This window comes from Pagrus pagrus (genome assembly GCF_965226575.1).
Source record: "Pagrus pagrus genome assembly, chromosome: 3".
Taxonomy (NCBI): Eukaryota; Metazoa; Chordata; class Actinopteri; order Spariformes; family Sparidae; genus Pagrus; species Pagrus pagrus.
The window spans coordinates 21,471,274-21,493,758 of record NC_140187.1 but is presented as its reverse complement, the minus strand read 5'-3'; the positions used below and the strand labels follow the sequence as shown (position 1 = coordinate 21,493,758).

The 22,485-nt window shown below is 41.9% G+C and overlaps 1 long non-coding RNA gene across 1 annotated transcript in view; it reads right to left on the bottom strand.

The window, feature by feature from the left end:
- The window catches only part of LOC311254630, a 34,331-nt gene extending 15,150 nt beyond the window's left edge, over positions 1-19,181 (bottom strand). Inside the window, exons 1-2 of the long non-coding RNA XR_014622269.1 lie at positions 18,942-19,181; positions 5,364-5,482 (exon numbers count right to left, since the gene is read on the bottom strand). This is a non-coding gene — a long non-coding RNA (uncharacterized lncRNA). The remainder of the gene's footprint in view (positions 1-5,363; positions 5,483-18,941) is intronic.
- Between the last annotated feature and the right edge of the window lie 3,304 nt (positions 19,182-22,485).

The window sequence follows — 22,485 nt, the reverse complement described above, 5'->3', positions numbered from 1 at the left end:
CTCATCTCCTTTATCTTCTTCTCCTCCTCCTCAGAGGGTAGTGGTCCATTGCTGAAAGCTGCCATGTTACCTAGCAGGTTGTTCAGCCTTCCTCTCTCAGTCAGAGATGTGCAGACACACACACACACACACACACACACACACACACACACACACACACACACACCACACAGTAGCAATTATGGCAATCAGCAAGCCGACCCAATTAGTGTTTCCTGCTTGTTAAGCCCTAGGGGTTGGCTGCCCGACCACCTCACTTTGCATAACTTAATCTGCAATGACAGGGTGTGACACCCAGACTTCTGACCCTACCAGCAGCTTGTGTGTGTGTGTGTGTGTGTGAAGGTGTGTGTTCGTCTGTGCGTGGGTGTGTATGTGTGAAACTCTACTAGTGGTCCAACCCATGTGTGGTTACAATTTACATTCACCAAATTGCTCCCAGGCCCAGCGAGCTACAGCCGGGCCTGCGGGTTCGGATCCAGGGGAGGAGCACTGTATCTGGGTGTGATCCTGCAGCTGCCTCCCTTCTCCTGTGGGTTTCTCCTCTGTCTGAGCTGGTTAACGGTTGATGGACAACTCTGTTAATGCAGCTAGTGAGGAGAGGCAAAACATGGTCTTTCGCTCTCGCACACACATACAAGCATACCATAGCCACACTCGTCCGCTGTGTGTAGGTAGAAACTGGAAAAAAAAAAAAAAACCTCCTACTGTTCAAACTCCTCTAAGCAAGTGCCACGATAGTAAAATTTGTTTCATGGTCAAACACTTGTGCTGTTGTGAAGTGCACCATCGGCCCTCCCCTTCTCAGTGAGTGGCTGCCCCGTGACACATGTTGCTAGGCATTAAACCTGACAGAAACCATGGTTACTGAACACAAAAGAACTATTGTGGAGGTGTGTTTGATCTCAGTTTGTGTGTGCATGTGTGCGTGTGTGTGTGTTTGAACTCAGTGTGAACTGCATGGAGTCTGCGGAAGCTTTCTGCGAGGGGAACAAAAGCACAGCGGAGTGTGCGAGTGTGGCCATCACCCTGATTGCCAAGAGAGGAAGCAAAAACAACAACTTGTATCTCCTTCAGCTCTCCGAGTTTCTTTCCTCTCCTCTCCCTCTTTTTAATTCTCTGTTTTGCTTTCCTTGACTAATTGTTTTTTGTTGGTTTTCTTTTTTTTTCCTCTCGCTCTTCTTGAGTTCAAAACTGGCAGAAGCGAGGAAAAGCGTAGCGGGGTGTGTTTTGTACGAGTATCTCTCTGGTGCCTATTCCATTAAAGGCAGACTGATAAACAGGCTAGGATAATTAAAGGGGAGTGATAAATAGTGCTGCCTTAATTAAAGGGGAGTGATGAGGACACGTGTCGAAATGTTTTGTTAGCGGGCCGACGGACAGATGAAGGAGGAGAGTAATTGCTTTGGATTAATTATTTGGATACGGGCGGCGAGAGGGTACACACATCTCTTGAGGGCTCTTTCAGGATGGAAGGATGGAGAGGAGGGGGAGATGAGGAAGAGCGTGGAGGGCTGGTTTCAAGGAAAGATTCACTGGCATCCATCTCTCTTCAAGCCAAGAAAAGCACATGCATGAACATCATCCATAACGGAGAGACAGAGGAGCAAATCAGAATAAAAATTGTGTCCTTTTTTTAGCATTTTTAACATTTTTCCTCTAAGGAAAGTGGACAAAATGAGTCTTTGAAAGCACACTTTCACACCTGGGAGCTGTCCAATACAACCACATTCTTCAACTGGTGTCTACTGAGCAGAAGTAAGAGGTGCCTCATCACAGGTGGACAAAGAGCGTTATTCTTTCATTTTTCCTTTTCACGTTTTCGCAGGACGTGAACAAGTGTGTGTTTCTGCGATCTGAGTTAAAACTTTAATTAAGTTCAGTAGAAAATGTTTTTTGAATAGTCTGTCACTGTAGTGCGCGGATATGACACCAAATATACAACTTAACAGTTTGTGACACAACATTCAATGTTGTCATCGGTGAAAGCGATGCTGCCAGGCAAGATGTTTTGAGGCCGCTACCGATTTTAATATTTGAGTTTGAGGAAAATTGTGTACTGGAGCAAATTGGCAGCCAAATGGTTACCACAACATCACAGGTTCAACCCCACTGTTGTTGCACTTTACACACCTCTCTCACCCCTGTTTTCCATCTGCCTCTGCTCTCTAAAGGGCAAAGACATTAAAGGACATAATTATATTAATCTTATCATCTTTAAAATGTTTAAAAAAAACATTTTTGCTTAAAAAAAGGCTGAAACAATTCATCCATTATCATAATAATTGGTATTTAATTCTCTTTCGATTGACCTATTGATTAATCGACTAATTGTTGCAGCTATACTTAAAAGAAGTTTTTTCAAACAACAAACTGACACTTAAATCTAATAGTGATAACTGCAGATCACAAACTAAATGACAACAGTTATTTCTTTGCTTACAGATGAAAATCAAGAATCAAACATGGAACTCTGAAGCAAATCATTCAAACAGCAATATGAACAGCACGGGGGAACGATATCCAAGTGTAATTGTTTAGACAAATAGTGATCTACTGGTGTTCATTCTGCACGTTGTCCTCAATTTCCTTTTTCCTACTCGTTAAGCTGTTTTGTTTTCATCCATTTCTTTGCAAGGAGATATACTATATAACTAATGCTCTCTGGTTATTCCCCAAATCTGTTGTTTTTTGTGTGTAATTTGTCCATGTGCACACTCATAGAGCCTGGTTCTCCTAACCAAGCCCAGAAGTCAAGCATGCGTGACCTCCTCTCTCAGCAGTGTGTACGTGCATCCCATTGAAAGGCTTGACTTCACCATTTCCTTTTTAGCAGCGGCAGCCGGGCACTAGAACACATACGCACGCACAGTTCACCACACATACACTCGCACACAAAATGTCTAGCTCACCTCTCCACCTCCAGACTCTGTGTGTGTGTGTGTGTGTCTGTGTGTGTGTGTGTAGAGCTAGTGTGTGTGCAGGTAGAACCATCTGTGGTGTAGATCACAGCCAGATGTCCTGGGCTCCGCCACCAGCCAGATCACCTTACATAAATACTTTACCATGTGAGGGAATCATTTAGCCATATTAATTGACGGTAAACTTGCCCTGGAACGAAGGCCCCAGACTCCTGCAGACACACACACACACACACACACACACACACACACACACACACACACACAAACACACAGTCCTGCATCACAGGTGGGTTCCTTCACTCACAGGAGCAGCGAGTGGGTAACTGGTGGTAACCGGACTCTGATCAAAAGGAAGATTGACATAAATAAAGAGCCTGCAGGAATGCATTGTGCAAACAAAATATGAGCTGGGCCCCAAAACATTCCCTGGAGGGGAGGGCTCAGGAGGAGGAGGAGGGGGAGAGGGAGTCAAAGAAGGGGGCAGCTGAGGAGTTTTCTTTTTTTTTTATTCCCTCTTGCACTCAACTCTCCTGTCTTTCACTTTGGTACATCCAGACATGTCTCGGCATTCAGAAACAAGAGCGAACCAGGTGTAAAAATTGCAAGAAAAAAAGGACAAAAGACGGCAAATGTGGAAATGTTCATTTTGACAGCAGCAGGCCCATCAAATTTAAACTAGAGAGATTAAAAGCCTGGTACTTCAGGGCATAGCGGACTGGGTTTCGCCCCTCTAGTGATGTTTTGCCACCTATTGTTGTCACTTCTAAACAGGACCAAACCTTCTTTAGCGGGGGAGTGATACTTAATACCCTGCTTACTGAACCTTTGATATGCTAGCCTTCACCCATGGGCCTCCAAGGTTTATCTGCACACAGACACAGAAGGACACACAGACAACAAAAAACCTGTCTGGGGAACTTCCATGTTAGCTTCTGGTGTCTGTTTGTCTCCATGTAAGGCTTTAAATCTCGAGGGGAAAACAAAGTGGCGTAGCCCACATAGACGTACACACACACAGTACTGTACACATGGTCATAACACTACCATAAGAGGAGTTTACAGCTGGCACCGCGGGGTCACTTCAACCAGCAGTGGGACATTTTTAGGCTTTCTTTCCAAAACAGAACCAGAGACTGTATCACTAAAAAGAGTGTTGCTAAAATCAGCCGCCTACACACACAAACAGAAACACACACACAGATTACCGTTGACTTTAAACAAAACTCGGAGCAAGTATTCTCTCCTGTGTCACGAGATAATGAGTATTAAAACAAACCTTTTGGTTTACAATTGCTACGTATCTGTGAGCATGTGTGGTTTTTCTGTGTTTGTTTGTTTCCACATCCCAAAGCATCTGGGACCAGCTGATGAGGAGAGACATAACCGAAGGAGAGAACGGATAAAAGGTAAAACAACAATAGAGAGATCACAACATCTCCCCTGACAGCAGGTTGCAACCTCAGCTCTGTAGGGAAAACACACACTAACACACACTCTTTTAACTGCACAGAGGAGACACCTTGGGACTAAAGGAGGGACCCACTGAGTGTCTGTTCAGCTTGAAATGTAACTGTATGTTTGTGTTTTGGGGATTCCTGCGTGTTTGCCCACAGCAAGGTATGCCATCCCTCCAGGTGGGGTGAGGGTGTTGAGGGGCAGAGGGAGACAGCAGGGATCCCCCTGGCAACGCTCTGGGAGGAACCTCAGGGTGCTGCTGTTCCCACGTAAATCAAGGAGACAGGGAACAGGTGACAGAGTCAGGGGAGAAAAATAAGATGTAAGTAAGGAGAAGATGTGGAGTTGGGTTCCTCCTCTCCTCCTTACCTTCACCCCTTCCCTCTGCGCGGGCCGCTCATGGAAGAAAAACAACTTTGATGGAGAAAGAGAAAGCAAAAAGGCAAGAGAGGGCTGAATGAAGGGAAAGAAAAACATGGAAAGGTAAATCTAATTACAGAGGCCAGATATGGCAGCAACGTTAGTTAACACTGAGACAATAAACACCGCTCCCATGCAACCGCACTGTGTGTGTGTGTGCGTGTGTGTGTGTGCGTATGTGAGTGTGTGTGTGATTGTGAGTGTGAGTGATAGGGACCAGAGGAGGGCAACAGGGAAAGACGAGCCTGTGTTTGTTTGTACATGGCTGTTTCTCAGGCCCTTGACACTGGCATTCCAGAGCCACACACACACACACACAGACACACACACACACACACACACACACACACACACACACACACACACACACACACACACACACACACACACACACAAACGTACACGTTGACATTTCATAACCAGTGGAGGTCAGGTCCAAGCCCACACCCTGTGGCTAACTTAAGCCCCTGCTGCTGCACACAGGCCGCAAACAGACACACAAATACATCAATAAAACAGACATGCTCACAGAGGCATTTCACACACATACACACAGGCACTTACTTGTTGAATGCTTTTGCTTTTGACGCCTTTGTAGCTGGTGGTAATAGTGGCAGTTCTCTGAGATGCTTCTGCCAACATGGTGGCCTTGACACATAGTAAAGAGCATCAATGGAGAAGATCTGAAGTGTTGGAGAAGAGAGAATAACAGCGACATTTAAGAGTGGAATTACAGAGTTCAGTCAGAAAAGCAATTAATGCTGTCTAAATATATTGTGTTTTTTTTGTAGCGCACATTTTCCTATACTGAGTTCAAAACTCTTCAGATCGTTCTCCTTACTGGCTGGTGGCACCACAATAGTTATTCTAACATTTGCAATGTACTTTTCCGAACAAAACATTTGAAACACAACCCATTCCCACTCCCACATCATTAAATACTGATGCTTTGTCACATACCTCAGCATTTCAAACAAACACGAAAGGTAACCTTGTGGGGGAAGTTTTCCTTCAAGCTTTTGTGCGAGAAAGCCATCATAAACACCTGGTTAGAATGGCTTTCTGGCAGCAGTGTCAAAGTTTAGGCCCCAAAACTTTGGTTTCGGTTAGGTTTAGGAAAAGATCGCTGACTTTTGGTTTCACGCAGGACACGAACAGCAGTGGAGGTCATGTCTCTATATGCTACTTGGGTTAATATCGGAGTTAATAGACAGCCAGAGCAGTTGCTCTGAGTGGCTCATTTTGCCCCGGATGGGTTTATAGTGGAGTTAGTAGATACAGACGCACAAGTTTCTAGGGGTGGGTAAAAAAATCTGTTAACAAAAGAATCTCGATTCCTCTCCTGCGATCTAGAATTGATTCATAAATGTTAAAAAAAAAAAAAAAATCTTAGTGTTAATTAATGCATGATGTTGACAGATTGAAAAAAGCGGAACTCAGCTGCGAGGGCAGTGCATCACCCGGACAATTTACAGCAGTTATCTTGAAGTGATCTTAAAACAACGCAGCGGCTGCAAGCATTTCTCTTATTTAATGACTGGATATTTATCTTTGCAAGACAAAATTTAAGCAGGCCACATGTTTCTGAACACTTTGTATGCCGTCATGAACATTAACGGAGATGAGCAGCGGTCAGCAGAAACAAACAAGACCAGCTGACAACCTCTAACAAGCTTACAAACACACACCACAGCAATCACCACGTTTAACAATTAACTATTATTACCAGTTGCAATGACCCTTAGACGCATGAAAACCAAAGGGTATTTTTGTTGAACAAATGCTTTATCAAGTAATTAAAAAATATTGTCTCCTGCCAGACTTGAATCCTTATATAAAATCAAATGAAACCATACGAGGGACATGACAAAACATCAGTATTTGACGACCTGGGAAGGGGGAACAAGTTATAATTCATATTTTAGCCTCACCTGCCACCTTTCCTCATCTGTCTTTCATCAAGGTAACCAAGGAATGAAAATAGGCTCTCAGTGTTGTGTTGTTAGAACTTGAAATGTAAAACTGTAAATAGAGTTTTGAGTTGATTGAGTTTGAGTGAGAAAACAATATATGAAATTTAAAAAATGACATAATTCAATGCATTTTGTGAGAAAGCAATGAAAATTGATCCACATTTCAGTCCACGTTGACAACTTTTGTGCAGACTGTTTTGAAAAAGTGAACTCAGCATAAAGAAATATGTGTTAACAATTGTAAAAGAAAAATTAAAAAATCTGTAATGAGATTGCTTTGACACATGACATTTCCAGTCCTTGCTCACTCTGTCTGCACAAAGCTATATGTCATCTCTTTCTATATGTTCACACTCCTTCCCTTGAAAGCTTGGATGTGTTTGCAGCAGGTCTAACTCAGTAACACCTGCCTGCCTTGTGAGTGTGTGCATGTGTGTGTGTGTGTGTGTGTGTGTGTCAGACATAGGGACCCCCAGTCTAACCTAAACACTTGTGAGAGGAGATTTTTATACAGACAGACATTCAAAACAAACCTCTGCCTCAGACGCTATCTGTCTATGTAGACGAGGGAGACATTTTAAAAAGGTGCTTTTACCACACATCAGAAATTGAATGCTTCACAGACTTGGTGATCCAGTCTGTACACACACACAAGCACAAACACACACACACACACACACACACACACACACGCACAGTCCACCCACCCCTGGCACCCCATCCGGGAGGTCAGAAAAAGGAGGGGGAGGTGGGTAGCATACCGTTGTATTAGTGCACTTTTACCGTGGATAAAGAATGGCCATAAAAGGTAAAACCATCCTGCTCGGACCTGCTTACTGTAAACAAGCAGAGAGGAAAGTGGAGCGGGTGAGAGATGCCGTCTGGAGAGGTGCAGAAAATGAAGAAAGCAGCAAAGAGACAAGGAGAGAGAGGGAGGGTGAAAGGTGGCAGAGGACTGGGAGGCCAGAGCTTCACATTTTGTTCATTTTGCAGATATTGATATTGTTTAAGCCACTTTTTATCTCAAAGTGAGGACATAAAATATTCACAGTTTGCATAATCCAATAATTGAATGTTAAAATATTAAAGTGATGAATTGCTAAAACTACTACTGAACTTGTTACATTATGTGACATACAGTATATGTAACGAGCTGGGCACGTACAGCATCGTCTCTCATTCACTCTGTGTTTAAGGGTCGAGGGGCTGCATTTCACCTGACCTACACACTCAAAAGTAACTGAGAGGAAGCAGCAACTGTGTTTAGGACCTGAGCCAACAAACTATTAACCTATATACATATAAAACTTGGCATGTCCAGGCTTTGTGCAGAGTCAATTAAGAATTTCTGCTTTGACGTAAATAAATGATAAATATAGAAGCCCATTTCGCAAGTTAAAGAAAGGGATACAATGAAAACTAAGCTTGATGAAAAAATATTCCCAGGGTAAGTCATAATTATGAGTGTAAAAAGCCATAATCATGAGATAAAAGGTAGAAATTATGAGTTTAAAAAAGCAATTATTATGATAGAAAGTCAAAATTATGATATAAAAAACAGTTGAGATTACGAATTTAAAAAATCATAAATATGATTGACATAACAAGTTCGAAATTATGAGATTTAAAAGTGATTATTATGAGATTATGAAATTGAAATTATTAGATAATGTCGAAATTGAGACACAAAAATCATATTTATCTCATATTCATAACTTTTTACCACATAATTATGTCTTGCCATGGGAATATAGAGATATATAATGATTTTTTTTCAAGTTTTCATCAATTTTTTCCTTTAACCGGTGGAAATGGGCTTCCATAGGAAGAATCATATCAGGGCAATACATAAATCATGTATGCATGAGAGAGAAGCTACATCCACAATGCTGCACATACATCTTCAAATATCACAAAAAATCCATAATTTTCACAAATTTCATCAGATTTTCAGACCTTCATTGTCTGCAACAAAATGAATTGTTCAGAGTTCGTACTAATTAAATAATCCATCCTGCCTTCTTTTATGGGCTTTTGTCAGTTAGTAAATTCAAATCATGCCTTCCAAATATTCCTTAAAGATCGTTCTCCTTCCTGCAGAAGTGTGTGTGCGTTTGCACATCAGTGTTGATTAAAAGCATCTGTTGTGTGGGCCGTTGGCTGAGGCTTCATGCTACTGCAACCACACCTTCCAGTTACTGACCGGAGCACTTGAGAAAAACCTTGGAAAGAAATAACTAAAGTGGTGTTATGATTGGACTTTGTGGCGGCCTGTTTTTGTAGTGTTTTTCTGTACTTTGTTTTTCAGAGGTGCTTGGTGAGGCTGGGCGCGGCTCTCTGCTGGCCAGAGCTCTGCCGGTCCACACACCTGCAGCACATTGGACGTAATCAGCACTTCTACTCAGACCCTCCCTCTGCCCGCTGCCAGCTCCAGTGGTACTTGGTTTCTCTCAGTGTCTCTAGAGTATTTGTATTTAGAAGCTTTCTTCATGTTCACTCGCCAGCGCCTTAATCCAGTTTCTCTCCTCTTCCAGTGTGACCGGACCATTCCTGCCGACCATCTCCTCTACCACTCGCCACCCAGCCTCCCAGTACTCTGTCACCCCACACACTCTGACTGCCTGAGCCAGCAACTCGCGTAACCGTGAGTCTCCACCAGCACCAACCAGTGATTGCCTTTGTGATCAATAAATTCACCTTTCAAATCTACTCCCTGTCTGGCATCAACTTTTGGGTCCAGCTGTTCTTACTACAACCATTATATGGTTTATAATGTAAAAACTGCCTCTATCATTGGTGGCCTTGGAGGCAGGAGGAGCAAAAAATATTGAATATATCATAATACGGAACTGAATATATGATTATAACAATATAATATGAATTTGCCAAACTGAGCAACATCTCTCACCACAATGCCAGCTCTACATTTTAATCCGACAAGTTTCTCCCCTTGAATCTACTTTAATTGCTTTAAGGATATCTATAAGCACCTGTATAGGATCCTTCCTCTGAGCATGTTTTGGAGGGACAGTCAGAATGACGGACCAGTTGACTCAGGGTAAGGTGTGGCTGTGGGCTATTAATGTGTGCCTTTGTTCAACCAAGTCTCCTTCTCCTAATTCACTTCACACACACAATTTCACCAATTTCCCCTCTTTCAATACAAATGGATGGATAGAAAGATAAATAAATAACTCACACTCCTAATAGTTAAATTGCATTGACCAAAAAGCATTACATTTCAGAGGAGTAATAGCTCTTAGGTGTTGTTTTTTTTTCTCTTCCTCTTATTTTTGCGGTTGAAAAAGCCTAGACAAGAAATTTGTACATGCGCGCACACACACACACACACGCATACACACACACACACACAGGTTGGCTGGGGGCAACGTAACAATGCAAAGTGGAAAAACATGAGTCGGGGCTGTTGAGCGTGAAAAAACATGTCTTCAAATGAATAGAGTAAACCACAGCAAATGAAGAGATGCATCAAGGTGGAGGAGGATGAATGAGAGATGAATGGAAGCAAAAGGGTGAAACAGGGAGAGGCTGATTTGCGTAATCCCATCGTGGAAATTGACTTTTAAATGCAATATTCAATTTCCGCACTCCTGGAAGCGAGACACAGAGAGAGAGCTCGGCTTTTTTGGTTAATAATAATAACAAAATAATGTACTTGAGACATAAAAGCAAATAGAGAGATGAGAATGGGCCAGCTTTGGAGGGGAGAGACACATTTGTGCGGCAAACAATGTGCGGGAGCCTTCGCTAACAAGGCTGAGAGAATTAGTTCCACCTTGGCCTCTCAGGTTTCACAATCAGTAGCAGAAAAACTCTCTGAATTTCAATAGGAGTACAAGAGTTGCCGCAGATATGCAGAATGGACAATGGACAATGGTCTATGAATGCAACCAATTCATGCAGTAGTTTGCTGCTGACTGTCCATAGCCAAACAGCAAGCAGGAAGACGTTTGCAATAAACCTACTCAAGGTGACTTAAAGGTTTGGTTGGATCAGTCCACAAACATCTCCGCGTCTAACCTGACCAAAAATGTCTTATAAAATATAATCAGCTACTGAAAGTTAAACATAATCAGTTTCAGATTACTAATGTACCACTCTAAACATTCAGCGAGCACTGATTATTGTTTAAATTGTATCAGTATAGTACACGATAGCTCCTGGTGTTAGACATGTTATTGTTGTCATAGTTTGATAAACAGTTTTATATGATCTGTCATACCTAAAGACCACAAAATATCTTATTTTCTGTAGAAATGATGCTCAGAGACAAAGTCCACAGCTAACAGATCAGGACAACAGAAGAGAACAGACTGGAATGAAATTAAATTAAATGGAACAGAAGTGAATGGCAAGATACTCTTCATACCCGTGCAAAATTTAACTTAACGTCCGCACAGATAAAAATGTCCAGAGTTCATGTAAACAGCACAGTACAGACATTCAAATGCATATTACATTGTAAGTGAAGTAGAAGTATCCTTAATGAGCATGCCTGCTCTTAGCATCTATTAAAAAAAGAGGACAAAATGATACAGAAAAAAATCTATGTTTTTATGGGTGCAAGGTAAATGTAATGAGGTCAGAGATGCTAAAAGAGGTTTGTAAGCTTTTCCTTCCTTGGGCTTAATTCAGATGGAAGCACTTAAATACTGCCTCACTATTTCAAGACTTTGACCTATGGTGATAATTTGAATTATTTCCACATATTGTGAATAGCTGTCACGTTACACAACACAACCATAAAAGCTTTAACAACTACCGTTCTACACATGCAGCGTTGGATGGATGGTAAAGCCTTCTACCGCACAGGAGATGGTGTCCTTGATATACCCAGCAGCAACAACAGCAGTTTGTGTGAAATTAACTGAAGGAGCATGTAAATTATTTAGCCTAAATGTGAATAGAAAAGACAACAAAAAAAAACGGCACCTACAGAAACACAGAAAACATCAAACCTACTGAGTCCATCCCCTCATGGCAATGTCACTCCTGGCGTCAACCTGGCCTTCAAATTCCCCAGATCGCAATCCAATCGAGCATCGATGGGACTTGCGAAACAAATCTGATCCATTGAAGCCCCAACTCCCAACCCACAGGACTCGAAGGATCCACCACCAACGCCTTGGTGCATGGTAGCACAGGACACCCCCAGAGGTCTTGTGATAATGCCTCTAGGGGTCAAGGCCAAGTCTGATCCACAGCGGGGGCTCCAAGGATCGGACTTGCTGCTGCACATCCTATGGATGCTCAATCGGATTGAGCTCTGAGGAGTTTGGAGGCCAGGTCAATGCTCTTTGTCACATTCTTCGGGCCAATCCTGAGAAATTTTTGCAGTGTGGCAGAACGCATTGACCTCCTGGAGGGCTACTGCCTTCAGGAAGTGTTGTTGCCATGAGGTGTTGTACTTGGTCTGCAACAGTGTTTTGGTTGATGTCAAGAGGCATCCACATGAAAGCCATGAGCCAAGGTTAACTGTCAGAAGATTGCATTGTAACACGATGATCAATGTTAGTGACTTCACCTGTGGGTCCTTTTAACAGTTGTGGCTGATAAGTGGCTTGTGCCTCAGACCAAATCTCCAGGTTACACTGATTGCTGTCATATGAAAAGAAGCAGCTGCCTAGAGACAAGGGCTGCCTGGAGCATCAGCAAATTGAACCGTGGCATAAATATGAGTTTGGCTAAATTTAGGAGAGAAGGTTGTTGAATAGTATCGTCACTATCCAGCGTGATTCAGGCCTCTCCAAGTATGGTGATTCGTATGTTTTCAATAAACTTGAAGGATTACATGCTTTTTTATGTCTTAAGAAATTCCCTTGCTGCTAAGGCTCATATAAATCTTCTAAAAACATAATGGATTATTAAAAAATGCATTATTAAGTCTGAAACAAGCCTGTTTTCTTAGTTCCTATAAAGCTGATGTGTGATATTCAATGTTTTCACTGGATGTTCTGACACAGTATCTTACAACTCTGTTAATTAAAAGTGTTGAGTTGATCAGACAGCCTGTTTCACATAAACAGGGTCACAGTCACTGAGGTGTCTTTTGTTTGCAAAAATCATTTACAAAGTAAGTTTGCCTTTATTGATGATTCGATCAGTTCAAAGGCCATCAGATACTCTGTGTGAAAGCCAATTTCCATGTGATGTATCGTGCATTTACAGACATATGTTTAATAAATGTTTTTGATAATGAGGGACCACTTGTACTAACTACCTAGTATGAGCCACTTGAGTGGTTCTGTGCCAAATTGTGTAACATATTAAGATGAAATCCACAGCAAAGGCACAGAAATCATTTTCTAAAGAGAAACATTTGGTTCAATAGTTTTGATTCAGTTGAAAGAATGTTTCAGTGTGCAGTTATCCAATCTGTGTCCCAAGGGCATGTTGTCAATTCAATCTCAACAGTAATGGATATCAAAGGGTGTTACATTGCTGGCTGTATTTTATTCAGTTAATTAGACATATTCTTGGAATTAAACATGGAAAAAATGGGTATCTCTGCACGTAACCTGGTTTGAAATAGATGTAACTGAATAGATGGAGCTGCAGAGTTAACACTTAAACACAGGTGCACACTAGGCATCACTCACGCACACACATACACACGGGTCCCACAGCTCTAGCTGTAATCAGTGTGTTTATATGGAGTGTCAAGAAACCTGGGTCGCTCTGACAAAAAGCACTGGGTGAAATGAGGAATGCCAAGACGACGCACCAAATGGCGCGGACCTCATCATCTGTCTCTAAAATACGGACACACACTTGTGCACACGCAGTTGTCCGCTGCCGGTCACTGACGAGGACTGATAGAGTGAACGGAGACGGGGACGGAGGAGTCAAACAAAGGAGTGAAATATGAAGACAGGAGGAAACAGAGAGCCAAAATAAGAGAGGAGGAAGCAGAGGGATGGAGCACAGGATGAAGCTGACAGATATTAAAACAGCCAGAACACACCGAGAGAGCTTTCCCTTCCTGAGAGCTAATATACAGAGATTAGTGGGGGGCTGGGAGAGTGAGAAGGGGAGAGAACGCCTTTCTTAAAAAAGTCTTAAAACTGCACAAAAAAGAGAAACTTCTTTAAACCCACACCTGCCTTATCAGTCAGTCTTCCGTCGTCTTGCTTTCAAATTTACAAATTCTGATATTAAAAAACTTCTCATGCAACATCCTGCCTATTCAAGTATGCTTTCACCTGTGAGAGCATACATTTTAAGATCATACCGCTGCTATTTAAATTGGCAAAAAAATATAAATCATTGCACTGCTATTGCAGCGAAATCCCTTTTAAAGCTGCACTGAAAACAAGGCCTCTCCCACCTTTCCTCCAGCCAGCAAATAAAGGTGTAATTGATGTGCAGTGAGTCGCCAGTTAGAGGTTGTTTTATGTCTCGGCGGGACGGTCGTGGCGGTGGAATCTCACTGACTATTTTGTTGTGTAAGCCTTGCGGGGGACTCGGGGTAAATTTGAGACAAGCTGAAAATGTATCTTTTTTCCACTGTCTAGCTCGCTGCACACTGTCACATAGATCGCACGCTAACACACACACACTGGAGTGCAGGCACAAGAAACACATACGCAACTCCGCGGCCCCCTACAGTATGTGTGGGTGGGGGAAGGAAGGTGGGGGAAACTAATATTTCTCTTGAGAGAGATTGATGTGATCTGTTCAGCACTTCATTGTTTGAGGACGATTTGAGCGAACAGCCTGTTCTCAGCAGACCTGCCTGTCTGCGTGTGTGTGTGTGCGCGCGTGTGTGTATGTCTGTGTGAGTCAACAGCAGACCGTGAGCATTAAGGAAAGAAATTGCTCTATTATTTTAGCGACTGCAACAAATCAGTCGGCTCACCTTTGTCCCTCTCAATTGTCAGAGCGAACATGGACAAACTCAGCCAGCAGCACACGCGGGACCGGCTGCTTGTTCGTGCGCTGCATAAGCCCAGCCGAGTGAATAGACCCTTTCACATCCACAGATAAAGGGATGAAGGGTAATAAAATGTGTATACTTTATTTGCTAATACACTTGAGCTGTCCTTTCATGCATTTCACCCGAGCCATCCCTGAGGAAAACAGCAACACGCTTACACTCACAATGTATTTAGAAGACTGATAGGACAGAAAAAACTTTACTTAAAGTGTTGCTTGAAATGTTTACTCAGACTGCTGCCATTATGTAACCATGACAGACATCCTCTATCTGATCAGAATTGGCTCCTCACCCAGGCAAAAGCTTGAGAACATCATCATCGCAGCAGAGCTTTTATTGCAATAATGTGTCCTCATACTGCCTCAATCCTGTCTCACTGTCAACCTTGCAAAATGCTCTTTTGCAATGTAAAAGAAGAAATACGTTAAATCTAACAAGTCTAGAGGTATGGTGCACTAATGGTATAGTGAGTGTAGGCTACAAGAAAATATTGGTTTGAGTTGTCGTAATTATCAAACGTATGATTACTGAGGCTCAGGGCGCAGAGCTGGCAGTCTTAATTTGTAGAGGAAGCTGGTGAGCCGCCTCGCTGCTGTGTCATTCAGGTGCCACTGTTCACAAAGGAAAGTGGCTTGATGAATAGGTATCATGGGAGTAAAGGAGGGAGAGAGAGCACACATCCCTGTGATGTGCCTGCCTGCAGAGGGAGTTTGGCAAGGCAGGTCATACCTGCGCAAGCCAGACAGCAGTCACACCAGCACCAAGAACTGTGATCGGTCCCTTTCGAGCACGTCGTTCGCTTCAAGAGAAATCTTCCAAATAAAAAATTGATTTTTTTGACAGTGGCCTTTTTGTCTCATGCTAAAAATCTGCAGCACACACTTTACAATTGTTGAACATGTTCTTGTAGAGAATATAAGCTTTTTAATGAGTAACTGTGTATGATTATAGCAACCTACTATCATCCTATTTAAAACTGCCATTGTTTATATTCACACAGTGGCCATTTTCTTCTGACATCACGCTCAGGATAAGAAGCTCAAGTGTCGCTCCAGGTTGCGCGTTGTTTAAAGATAGGGAAACTGACTAATTGTTATAATATCACCGCTCCCTGATTGATCAGCCATTATAAAGACAATTGAAAGTGGAGGCACATCAGGCCATATTTCATAATTTTGGTTCCACGTTGGACATGTATGGCAGTGTCTGGGGTGTGTTTGAACTGACTCTGTTCGCCATTTATATTTATATTTATTTATATATGTCACCTGACTTCTTCCTTTTTAATTAAGACATCCACTAAAGGCCGCCTAACAATTAATGTGAATACCGGTGGTAATCACCTTCTTACACAGACAACCAACAGGACGGTCGTACAGACTAACTCTATGAACATAAAAGCTGCTGGTTTACATTTAGGAAGCATGAGTTAAAATCACATCACGATTAATTTGTATCTTTTGGGGGTTTTTTAATAGCATAAAAATCATGTTTTCAGCTTCCTTGCTGCATCACTCAACAGCTAGGGCTAATGCTTCAAAGACATGGTGTCACAGCAGCTTTGCCGTGAATTAAGTTAGCTGGACTGAATTCAAATCAGCCAGATGTTCATGCAGAGCTGAACATGGTTCTGGCTTGGCAATCAAGAGTGTTTAGCTGTTCACAGATAAGTGGAGACAAATTGTAAGGGTGTGCTTGTGCACGGTGCATAATCCAATTGTAACTTGGACGCAAACGTGTGACATTTTGTGAGACGTATTTTAAGATGGAACCGTCACCTGCCGATTGTGCTAATCTGTGCTAGTCTTCAAGATATCTAGAATTCTCCCGAATTGGCATGTAACATTAATTTGTAAGGAATTAAAGCACAATACAATACAATACAATGAGTACAAACAGAAAAATTACAAAGTATATCAAGTAGTAGTGTCAGGTAAGAGATGTTGACCCTCTTCAGGATAAAAATGAACACTGCTTTGTATAGAGGTTGTATTTAGTTTGTTCTTTCTTTTATCCCCTTCCCCTTTCTTTTCTCCTCCCAGTAACAAAAGGCTGTCTTTATCTTCGTCTTTTATTTTATCACTGCTCATTGTGTGTGGCACGGCAGTCAAATATGCTGCTGCAGTGTGTCAGGAACAAAAAACCTGCTCATTCACAGGTCTCTGTGGCACAACAACCACTGGATGGGACAACAACATATCAAAGCTTCATTAATTAACAACAAAGAATACGAGACATGTGAACTGAATAAAGAATTTTCTTCAAGGTGGAAATGCAAAGAAAAGCAGCTTGTAAGTCAAAGCTGCCGATACAGTAAACAATATGGCAAATACCAGCTCGGAAAATGTGCGTGTGTGTGCGTGCGTGTGCATGTGTGTGTGTGTTGTTTTTTACGGCACCAGCTTTTGCAATTGTAGTCGAGATATGTCTCTATGAGGAGCAGAGGAGCTGGTGTAATTGTTATGCATCTTTGTTTTGACATTAAGACAAGGGGTTGGTGATTCATTTTTTATTTCAATATGGCTGCTGCCAGATGCCATTTATAAATCAACAATGTATGTTTTAACTGGTTTTTTCTGTTTATGAATACTATTATTGATGTAAGTACCTGGTGACACTGTTTTGAAAGTCAAATCTAAATAAAATGCATTATTTTGTCATTATCATTTCACTGTGTTTAAGCTGTGTCACTGTGTTTGAGTCCAAATCGCAAAAAGAAACATCATTTTTCTGCACTAAATAGAACTGACATCAGATTTGTTGGCACTTTGAAAGAATTTTAGAATGTGATGCGTCACTTTCTGTCAACGTCTTCATGAAATGTGCTCGGGACGCATCATAGTGCTTTACGAGCAGCACGTCAGATGAAGTGTTGGTACTTTGTTCTTTTCTCAGACGCGTCACGGTAATGAGAAGCGTCAGGTTCCATCAAGCAGAAGAGGACAGGTCCACATTACAGATGCATACATCACTGCTCTCATTTCAATGTAATAACACCTGTCGGGCCTGATGAGGGGGGAGCCATGATGGCTTAGTCTGAGAGCAACGGACACACACACACATAGATAGTTACACGTGTGGGCATCCGTGCACTCAAAATAATCAAATCAACAAAACACATGTAACAAGGAACTGGAGCCACATAGCAAACCCACATTTTCTGTTTAAACATACTTAGCTACATACCAGTACACACATTAGCTTAGGTCTGAGAGACTGTTCATCTCAATTATGGTTTTATCTTCACTCTGTGATGATGTTGATATTTAGTATGTGAAGCTTCCTTTATTTCAGGAGGAAACATGCTCTATACTGTCATGTGTCATATGTTTATTATATCATGTGATATTCAATCGAAAAATACAAATACCGTTAGAATTCTAGCATTACAAATACTGTTTCAAATGCTATAATATTGCTTTACAAAATAATCAAAACTCAACAAAAATGTCCTCCGAAATCTCATGACAAAACACATCATTTATCACTGACCTCTCGAATTGTTTAGAGACGAGTTTTTTTTAAATGAAACCCCTATTTTGAAAGACTTCATTTCAAAACAGAAAAATAAATTCATTTTTCAATCGCCTGAGTCAGGGTTTGGAAAAAATGTGTGGTTAGGGCAGGGGGTGGTTCAAGCCCGTGTAAACCACAGGGCTTCACAAACAACTTCATCTTTTTGTTTGTGTTTTTTATAACAAGGAAATAATGTTTGTATTTCCTGTGTATTCTCTTAGCACACAATCTGTAGAGCTTACTCTGACGCAGGTATGCAGATCTGTATTCATCAGTACTGAAAATGTAACAGTAAAAACAGATCACATCAAAAAAGCACCATTGCATGCATCAAATACATGACTTACACACTAGCCTACAGGCCGAAGAAATAGAAGAAATAGCAGCAAGACGTTTCTGGACAGGCTCTTTCACAGATTACACACCATCAAGAGGTGACTGAACGACCAGTGGGTGCAAAACTGGAGGAAGTACACATCTGTGTCGGACAACGCAACGATGTAACGCAACAGTTTAGTGTCCATACATACAGTAAGTAGAAGGCTGCATGACCTCTGGGTTTTTCTGGAGGTAAATACACGCAGACAGCAGCAGAGACATTTAAAAGTCAAGGAGAAAAACCAGCAAGCAACGAGACACACCCACAGAGACAGACACAGACAGACAGACAGACAGATGGAGGACTTTTTAACTCACGTTATTTCACGTCGAGGTCCATTCACAGGACTCCACCACTGCTAGCTAACTCTTACAAAGACAGCTAATATCATTAGCAAAACTAAACAAGCTAACTCTTCCGGTTGTTTAATTAATAATGAGTTAACTTTCTACTCTTTGTCGTGAGGCCACAGGCTTCTTATACGTCCCCTTCTGTATTCAGTTTAGTTTAGTTTCAGTGAGTGACACTAAACTACTTTCACCTGAACAGATGCCAGCTTCACTTGTCTTCCCTCACGCACTTTGCTAACGTTTGACAGTTGACATTCGTCCTACCTGCTGTGGCCGCCCAGGGGGCGCTGTGTCACTCATTTGAGGAAACTGGATGCAGTATTGTTAGGACACAGTCCTGGTCCACGAGAAAAAAATATGTCCAAATATTTGATATTAAACATTCAGGAACAGATTTCTGTGGGTGGTGAGCACGACTCTGACATATCATGATATTTAACTGAGCAGTTGCTTATTTAGACATCCAGCAGTCACATCCGTTGGAGTCGTGTTTGGCCACCTGATGACTTTCGGTCCCACATTCACTCTTTTGATTAACCTAGTTATAGACGCTATGTGTGTCTGTCATTTTTCGTCGAACAGAGCTGCCTGCTGCTGATGGACACAACACTCACTGTAAAGCTTTGTGAAGCTGATGGGAGCTGCAGATTACAGGTAATAACTCTATGTAGGTTCATCCATATAAGTGACTAGTTTCAAACTGGCACAATGTTTTCACATTCGCATTTGATACATTTTATTATGAAAATCACAGAGATATATATTTATAAGGTGAGGGAGTCCTGGCTTGCATTTTAGGACACCCAAGGGTCTCCAGGCTAGTTCCAATGGAGGGCACTGGCCCCCAGCCAGAACAACCCCAGGGTTCGATTTAATATAACTACTATGATCACGGTTAAAGAAGCCAAAGCCATGAACTTTGTGGCTGCCACGTTTTTCTTTTTGCCCCAGACTGATAAGAGTCATATTATTTGTGCTTTGCCTCTTGGATGCAGACCCACAGTATGTCGTTTTCACGTCGACGAGCACGGTCACACATATGCAGACTCAAGTGTAGCCAATATTCGCCTCCCGTTCACTGCAATTCTATGCAAAGGGGGCAAAGAAAACACTCATATCCAGTGTCAAATTTGCATGTTGGCTTCACGTTGAGTGTAACATGACAGGCAAAGTTGCTGCCACAACTAATGCCTCACATCCTGCACTGCGCACATTCATTCAGCACCAACAGTCCATGGTCTTAAGCCTGCATTCAGGTATGTGTGACCACACCATAACTCAAAGGTCCACGTGATAGCTTTTTTCTCAACTTCTCTGGCTGAGGTGCCATCACATGACTTGAGTGATGACCACTGGGCCAATTTATAAGCCTGCCCCTTTACCCCCCAATGCTCCAATCACAGCAGAGCAGGAAACTGCACAGCCTCATAACTCTTTTGGGGTACATGCACGAAGGCATCATCAGATGTACATAACCCTGATGGCATAACTCTTTCTTGTCATGTTTTTGTTGGTTTGTCATTTCCAACAACACAGACTGAGTGGAAAATAAAGCTGTCAGAAATAGCAACAACAATATGGTATCACTTCCCGGTGTTACATGTGAGTTCAATAAACAGAAGGATAAACATCAGTTTAAACTGGAACACTTAAGTCACAGTTGCATTTCGAAATGCAACATAACAGACTGAATCACATTATGAAAGGCAAATAAAAAGCAGTCCGCTCACCACCACCACTTATTCAGTGAGTAATACTTTGGTTTGCTCCTCGGTGTATTTCCAGCGCTGGAAATTTAGTTTAATGTCTCTCTACTTTTTTACAAACAAGTAAATGTGGTGAAAAAAGGCTCCAACAAGTTAATGGCAAGTTTAATATCGTGCACACATTTCCAGCGGCAGCGGCGGCTGTCTCCGCCATGTGTTTAAAAAATCATCAAAGTCAAAATCAATGGAACAAACTTCTACAAAGATATAACACATGCTTCATTATTAAGAGATCAGATCTGGCTGTGGTGGCTTGAAGTGAGGTAAATGGAATAAAACAGAGTTGGTTTGCTAATGGACTTCGTACTGCGGCGCATTGGTTCATATCAGTCAGTCACTGCTTGCCTCTGTCACAGGTTTTAAGCTTTTAAACAGGCTGTACACACCAGGAAATAAAACTCCCCTACAGAAACATCAGAAACCAGTAAAAGCAGAGTAGTAATACATGCACACTCACACCTCACACACATAAGCATTTATACGCACACTCGTACACACAGCAGAAGCAGTAGAACAAGGCATTACCATAAATTCATTAGAGTGGTCGGGCAGTATTTATAAACACGTAGAGATGTTGTTTACAATGTCTGACTGGATGGATTACACTTCTACACAGACGAGTGAAGGAAACACTCCCAATATACACACTGTTTACACTGGGAGAGAGAGAGAGAGGGGGGAGAGGGGAGAGAGAAAAGGGTTTGAGTACACTGCTGCACAAGGTCCCTGAGTGGCATGTTTTACAGAGCGAAATAAACATCCAATAAAATAAACACCACTCGGCTGTGCTCTGCTGCCATGTTCTGTTCCGGGACAGCACAGAGAGACTTCTGTGTGCGTCTGCCAACACTGCATGTGGGTACGTATACATGTGTGTGCACAGGTGTAAGGGGAGGGGAGGGGAGGGCAGAGGAGAGGAGAGGAGAGGAGAGGAGAGGAGAGGAGAGGATTTTTATTGAGGTTCTGGCAACAACTACATGACATACTTTCAGTTCCAAATATGTTCAGAGCCACCTTTGTTCATCGTTTTAGGACTACCCTAACACAACACAAAAACAACAGGAGTCACAACTCAGAACTCAACTCAAATCCCTCAGCATTCCAAGAAGTGTGTAGGTCAGCTTCTCCAGAGGGAATATTATCAGTACTATCTTCAGAAAGTTTGAGAGTAGTCCTTATTCCAACTTTAGCTGTCAATCAAGGTAACCCCTTCATCTTTCACTTGTTTCCAAAATGTTCGTATCCTTGCACACGTCCAACACATACGTGGGTTTATAACAATCATCACTAATAAATGGCAAATGTATAGTTAATTAAACTCTAGTTAATAGTTATTTTACTTTAAGTATACACTGACATACTTTACAAACCATTTATTAAGCAAATATTTATTCTAAAGTTGCAACTGATGTTTATAAAACTTATAAAACTGTAAATGGTTCATAAATACTGTGCAGCTCATCTGTAAACATTATCTGGACGGTCATCATAAAGTTGAAGCTGATGTTTATAAACCTTAAAAAATGATTGATAAATGTTTATAAAGCATTTTGTTGTTAGTTAAGGTGCAATATGTAAGAATTTTAGTTTAAAACAATGAGAAGAAAATGGTAACTCTTTTCTCCGGGCCACTAGCTGCACTGCTAACTAAGCTAACTAGCTACAGTTAGCAGCAGTTACCTGTTGATATACTGCCCGCTATTTGATTAGAGTAGGAATTCAGCAGGTGCCCAGTTCATACATAT